The sequence below is a fragment of the Cydia pomonella genome, chromosome 20 (genome assembly GCF_033807575.1).
Source record: "Cydia pomonella isolate Wapato2018A chromosome 20, ilCydPomo1, whole genome shotgun sequence".
Lineage (NCBI taxonomy): Eukaryota > Metazoa > Arthropoda > Insecta > Lepidoptera > Tortricidae > Cydia > Cydia pomonella.
In genome coordinates this window covers 10846275-10854171 of record NC_084722.1, presented here as the reverse complement: position 1 = coordinate 10854171, position 7897 = coordinate 10846275, and positions in this window count along the sequence as shown.

Genomic DNA, 7897 nt, shown 5'->3' with positions numbered 1-7897 from the left:
ATCGTATGGATCATGACGGATTAGGTAGTAGGCTTTAATCGGACATCGCGGTATCGTCGAGTCTTGGGTCCAATCGATGTGGTCGCCTCCTAAATTTGATCGTCAGTTAGTTACCCGCATTGTTATTATTAGACAGCTTTGATTAACATAATATAATATAATTTTAAAATGAAATATATTATGGAAAGATATACTTGATTTGTGTAATATTGTGGACTCCGTCTAATAATAATTCTCCTTTCCGTGAGTACTTAGAAGCTTAGGTTTACTGTGCAACAAGATATTCATCAAACAGAAAATCGGTATTAACTGTGTTGATTAAAGTTTTAATGTAATTTTATAATGCACATTAATTAATAGTTCAAAATTAAAACACATATTAAATAAATATTTTCTTATAAATGAGATGTCGACATGGTACTATATTTTACTCCACAACCATTGTGTCGAGGGCTCCGCTTTAACAGCGTCGAAGCTATATTTGCCCCACTTTAATAGTGAAGAGGCTATCATTTCTCCACAATCATTGTGTCGAGGGCTCCGCTTTAACAGCGTTGAAGCTATATTTGCCCCACTTTAATAGTGATGAGGCTATCATTACTCCACAACCATTGTGTCGAGGGCTCCGCTTTAACAGCGTCGAAGCTATATTTGCCCCACTTTAATAGTGATGAGGCTATCATTACTCCACAATCATTGTGTCGAGGGCTCCGCTTTAACAGCGTCGAAGCTATATTTGCCCCACTTTAATAGTGATGAGGCTATCATTACTCCACAATCATTGTGTCGAGGGCTCCGCTTTAACAGCGTCGAAGCTATATTTGCCCCACTTTAATAGTGATGAGGCTATCATTACTCCACAACCATTGTGTCGAGGGCTCCGCTTTAACAGCGTCGAAGCTATATTTGCCCCACTTTAATAGTGAAGAGGCTATCATTACTCCACAACCATTGTGTCGAGGGCTCCGCTTTAACAGCGTCGAAGCTATATTTGCCCCACTTCAATAGTGATGAGGCTATCATTACTCCACAACCATTGTGTCGAGGGCTCCGCTTTAACAGCGTCGAAGCTATATTTGCCCCACTTTAATAGTGATGAGGCTATCATTACTCCACAATCACTGTGTCGAGGGCTCCGCTTTAACAGCGTTGAAGCTATATTTGCCCCACTTTAATAGTGATGAGGCTATCATTACTCCACAACCATTGTGTCGAGTGCTCCGCTTTCACAGCGTCGAAGCTATATTTGCCCCACTTTAATAGTGAAGAGGCTATCATTACTCCACAGTCATTGTGTCGAGGGCTCCGCTTTCACAGCGTTGAAGCCATATTTGCCCCACTTTAATAGTGAGGAGGCTATCATTACTCCACAATCATTGTGTCGAGGGCTCTGCTGTCGTAGTGTTGAGGCTAAGTTTGCCCCACGTCATAGTGAGGATGCTATCATTACTCCACAATAATTGTGTCAAGGGGTCCGCTGTCGCAGCTGTCGCAGTGACGAAGATATATGCCGCACTTTAAGTTATATGTACTATACAATTCCACAATAATCGTATCGAGGCCTCCATTTCCGCAGCGTCGAGGCTATATGTGCTTCATTTTAAGTGTCGAGGTTATAATGCTTCGGTCATTTGGTTCTTCGGTTGCTTTGCTCCTTTTGGTCGCTTCGCTCTTCGGTCGCTTCGCACTTCGGTCGCTACGCTCTTCGGTCACTTCGCTCTTCGGTCTACAGTCGGTCATTATACATATCTCAAAATGATATCGTCAAAGATATATAACGTTGCTCTACTATAACAGTGTTGATGCCAATGTAATGATTGAAGACTTTAATAGTATTGGAAGTATCTTTACGCATGTAAATATAAGGGACTAAAGAGCAAAAATATTTAAGGTTGAGCTAAAGTTTACAGGACTTGTAAAAATAATGAAATATAAAGGAGGTTCTTGTTACGCTGAGGTAATTTAATAGGTGTTAATGCGGCCTAAAATACCTTAAACAAAATGTACGCAATGTCATTGCCCTTACAGACAAAGAAATGCTGTATGTAAACAACATATAGGGAAAAATATATCTGTAAACCCTTTAACCCAAATTTATGATTTGTACTCATATCACGCTGTTATATACTCCTAATAACTTCAAACGTCAGCTTTGATATGCTGTCAAGAATATACCATATCAACGAGCCTAATGTAATAAATCCGGTACAATTTACTTACGGATTCTAAGCTCCAAACTTCAGGGGAACATCGCCGCATCAAACAAGAGGTGAACCGCCGTTGATGCACTATCCCGCGACGCGAAATAAGTGCTGTAAATTGTGCAACCATGCAACTAGAGTTATGCTGCCACGTGTTGCAGTCGCTTGCGCTAAGTAGCTAGATTAATAATCGCAGTAAAGGGTTGAAATCCTTTAACAATAACATTATTATTGTCTGAAATGTAAATGCTCGGGTTGTCATATTGTCTTGCTGTAAAAGAAAGCTTAAATAGTTTTCATTTTTCGTCGCAATGCACACTGTACAGTTTTATTGTAGGTAACGTTAAAAAATGTTACTCCTTAAAATGAAGTACAAGTTACAAGTCATGCCAGATATTTTGTTCACAAATATATCATAACTCAACACATAATCTACCTAAGTTCCTTGCCACTTGTTAGCGTAGTAGCCATCATCGTTCAGATACGCATAAGCAGATGAGATTAGCTATTTAGTTATAAATAATATCATATTACTATTTCTTGATCTGTGGTAATAACTAAAATTAGTCCATCTATATTTTCAAAGTGATAAGTTTCAAATACTTAATACCTACAGGATACTCTACTAGTAATTGTCCAGATTTAGTTTTAAAGTACTTACATATAGCCTTGATATTTATGGTAGCTTTACAATGAAGAAAATTCTCCTTTATCTACCTCACTCAAAGGCTATTTACCGAGGAAAGTATTGATTGCTGTATTCAAAATTAACTTTAAAGTGTCGTAACATAAAATTAGATTATATTTTAGGGTCAGTAACGCGCATGTAATATACCTCTGCAGTAGCGGGCATTCATAGGCTACGGTGATTGTTTACCATCAGGCAGGCCGTATGCTTGTTTGTCTCCGTTGTAATTACATCCAGAGAATGGTTGGTAAATTCTAAATTATACAAAATGGTTTGTTTATATGGTTACAGACAGAAAATGCCCATCTAAAACTTATTTAGAGCCAACTAAAGCTTGAAAACACATTTACACTTAATGGCGTCCTGGCTTGTAAATGACATAAAAATAGTTGTACCTTGTGAATATTAAGATATATACAACTTTATCAATATACTACAGTGAAATCAAAGAAAGTTTTATACTTTTTTAATATTAACGAAATGAAATACCAAGAGCAATTTCACTCCTTAATTTTATTATGCTATACATACATTTTACATTTATACTATGTGGATACATAAATAATTATTTAAATTGGATATAAATTAATAACTTCTAGGTGGTACGTTGTTCTCTTTAGTCAAAATCAATAATATCAGTATGTTCGTAACATACTGATTTGATATCGATATTTTATTTTATTTTCGCATTCAGGATTTGAATTTAAATACAAAGCTCTGAACATCTGCTAGTAAATTATATTTGTTGTCTTGGATTTGGATACGAAGTATAATTAATAATCAAACGAACTTACCTGTGAAGTTTGATTACAATTATGCGAGTATCCAAATCCAAGACAACAAAGACCCGCCCCCCATCCCCAAAAATGAAAATAAAATAGTCTCTGTTAATAACACAAAAATAACTCTGAAATAATGAGTACTGGAGGAGCGATGTCGAAGCAGGAACGCGGCGTAGCGAGTGAGAGGGACAGCGCGAACTTGTTTTTTAAATACTATAATCTCTAAAATGTGTGACTTGGACTGCACGATAACGTGTACTGCTGCTAGTAAATTATATTTGTTGTCTTGGATTTGGATACTCGCATAATTGTAATCAAACTTCACAGGTAAGTTCGTTTGATTATTAATTATTAGGTATTTACCTATATTTTTACAAGAGCGACGTTACTGTTACAATCCGTATTTAATATCGTTTTAATATTACCGGGCTATAAAACGTATTTATTTACAATAACAATATACTAATGGATATATAAAGATGATTACTATAACTAGCTTATATCTAAAATAGGCCCTTGAGGTATTGTACCAAGGATGCTGGCAGCATTTCCTCGTTGAATCGCAATACTGATACGTTGTGCGAGGAAGCCGCCAGCTCTTCGGTCACCAGTTACGTCAACCAGACGTTTCGCGATTTCTCCAAAAAAACTTGTGGGACCGGGCTTAGGGTGTTTGGATAACGTCCCAAGAGTCTACTTCTCTACTTTAGTGTAGTATTTGTACAGTTACTGTAATACCTCTGTCTGTATATTACCTATTATGTAATGTATGTCATTAGGTATTTATGTCTAATATGCCTTTACCCACCTAAACAATTACTACCTATTTATTTTAGCAGTTACCTATAGCTAGTGAATTGAAACAAAGTTCTCTCCTACCTCAATATATTTTTATGAGCTCAGAAAAGCTTGTCTCGGACATCACTAGCAACCTATTGTTAAACAACTATTACACAACTCGTTGATCGATTGTACCTATTAACCGGTCTCGAGGAGTCTCGAAGGCAAAGTGCTACCGTAAATTAAAAACCTAAGTCGTCCGTCAAAATCAATAAGAGCAACACAATGACACTGCACAAGTGTACAGTCTACAACAAAATTTTAAATTTGAATTAAGAACAAAATATTTAAGTGTTGACCACAAATTAAAAGTTGTTTAAGAGCTAATCATATCTGGGGGCACGGTAGTTCCCCCGCCCAGACGAGCAAAGCGAAGCGCAATGGCACTACTTACTATTTCGGGAAGCGCTTCGTCGTTTTTTGAACCCTCATAACTTGGGTTTGGATTATACCAGATAAACAAAATTCTCGGGATTAAGGCTCGCACTGTCAAAAAGTTATAAGATCTCTTGTAGATTCAAGCGTCTAACTCTGCAAGCCCTAACTTCAGAAACTCTACACCTAAGTCAAAAGTCAAAATATGTGGCTTGGCCGTTTCGTTACTACAAGAGAAATTGTATAGTTAATATTTTTTTCACCTTACGCCCATGTGACGGTAGCGAAACGGCCAAGCCATATATAGTTTCGTATTTATTTAGTGAAAATAGGTACGAGGATTATTGAGTACCCTCTGCCGTACCGATACCTTACTAATTTCCAATCTTAATCTTCCCGTTAGAAAATTACATCCGGGATCTAATGGAGGCAGCTCAAGACCTAGAGTGCTGATGGGTGCAAAGGGTTAGGGGTAGCACTCGCTCAACGTGGTGTTGGGTATTGTTTGATAGAGACAGCTCAAGACCTGGAACACCTGGAGTGCTGCTGGATGCATCAGATGAGGGGTAAAACTCACTGAATCTGAAGTCGTTATGAAATACTGTACGCCGGTTAGGTTCTCCAAGACCTGGAACAACTAGAGGGCTGCCAGATGAAGGCGCCTGACCAGAGCTACGACACGATGAACGTGCAGTAGGTACTGTTTGGTGTGATCAGGTTGACCAAGCCGTTCTCCAAGACCTGGAACACCTGGAGGTGACTTCCCACGCGTCTCTCAGCGCCTGCAAGACGGTGCTGGACAAGTTTCTGCTGGAGACGCTGCTGATGGGAGGCCAGGGCCAAGTTTGTATGGGGAAACAATAAATAACTGATTGGTAAAAATAAGTTACCCAAATTACTAATTTCACACAGACAAAGTCGCGGGCAAAAGCTAGTAATATTAAGTAGAATGTAACGATCACCTCACATACCAAACAAATTTCAATTGAAGTGTACAATACTTGACCTCGCCCAACTGACGCCACTAACCACAATTATTTGTACCCACTTATTTATCGAGAAGCCATATATCTTCCGTGCTACATTATGTCTTATTTTTAATTGGCTTGTATGTTACACTATAATTACAAATGTTTGAATTGATACAGAAACGATTTATTGCCCCGAACGGCCGGCCGCGGGCGTTTTGGCTATTCTAGGTTCACGACGTTGCAAGAATTAACAGTCATGGTAAAATGTTGTATAAGACTTTACCTGTGTATTGTGATGTCTTATTCACATAAAACATATCAAGGTTTATTACATCAAGGTTAGGTCAGTTAAACTGTAACTAAGGATCCCACCCATTACCAGTCCGCCTGCAGCCTCTAGTCCTATTGGGTGGCCTGCCGTCCTAGGCCAATAAGGTCTGCACACAGTCATAAGCGTTTACTGCCTGCCGGCAATAGCCTGCTGCCACCTCTGCGAGTATTACACACTAGCTAGCAGTTGAAAGTCGTCCGTTTTCACCCCAAGACCACGGACTGTCCGGCCGATATTTGTCAACTCCGACCGGAATCGTCAAGCGGCCACACACTCTCGGTTCGTATTAGTCGTCAGTCCGAAACCTTTTGCAATTTATTGACAGACTAATATCATCCGGCGAACTGGTAATCTGTGGGCCCCTTAGCGAGAGACCAATAGTTGGATTCACTGTTTAAAAGATTTATCCTACCTTGGGGAGGGTATAGTGTTTGGACCCTCCATAATAAGGCAAAGAAACAAGGCAATAGAAGTCTTATTGTTAAGAGAAGCCACTGAAGCCAGCAAGCCAATTACTATGGACTATGGAGGGGCCAATAACTATAGCGTGTATGTATATATGTGTGAATGTGAAGAGTTTAAAAAACCGAGAATAATTTGTTTTTTATTAAATACATTAAGCGACGCACTTTTTGGCATAATGTTTTTTGTTATGCTGTAGAAATATTTGAAAAAGAATTATTTGTAGACGTAATTAAAAGTTCTTTAGACCCCTATAGGTAGGTACCGCTAACTCGTTTGCTAAAGATCCAGCTTCATCAACACAGAAGCTTAAATTAAATGAATACGTGTTTTAGTCAGATTAATGTTTATTAAAGCAATGCAGCTATATTAACACTTTTACGTTACTAGATAAGCATAATACTTGTCACGACTCGGGGCAAAAAATAGAATATTAGAACGCGACACACAGCATTCCAGCATACGTAGCTTTACAAGCCAAAGACTATTATTATACTTTTATAACGACATCAATAAATCATAGTTCGCTGAGTGATACAACACGGGGGTAATAAAATTGATTTATATGCGTTATGACTTCTGGATCTCAGTCCAAATTTTGATGTATGGGCGTTAACGATTACGTAGAGAACGTCTAAGTATGAATTAGTTCTTTCGTAGTTAGAGTTCTGTACGAATAGATACACATAAATAACACATTTGTTTAAAATCTGGTGATTTTTAAATAACACATAATTCTTTTTTTTTTCAAAGTTTCAAATGGACTATGATTACTATAACCCTTGCTTGCTTGCGGAATTTAATAACATAATGTAGTAATTAATTATGTATACAGGGGGGGCCTGCATAGATTATTTTTGCAGGAGGGGTCAACTATCTGTGCAGCTAACTGTTCATAATAAAAGTTGAGCGACAGCGCATTAATAATCAATAATATCAGGCATCAATCAATCAATCTTATACACGAACTCTGTAATTGAATCATCGACTAGAGGCCCCATCCCCACAGTCCAGAAATTACTGCATCGTATAGATAAGTAAGCTTGATTTATTTAACGAATTCCGATCTTTTTACCGTAATGTAGTTCATTAAGTCGCTCTTGCGTTGAAAGTACTATAGATAAGTATGTAGGTAGAGTTTAGTTTCCTTTTTTACGACAAACTTAACAATCTTAACATACATATCTGTATGACTCAAGGGGAAACAATCATAGAAGATAGAAGACTACCTAACCTACCGTACCTAA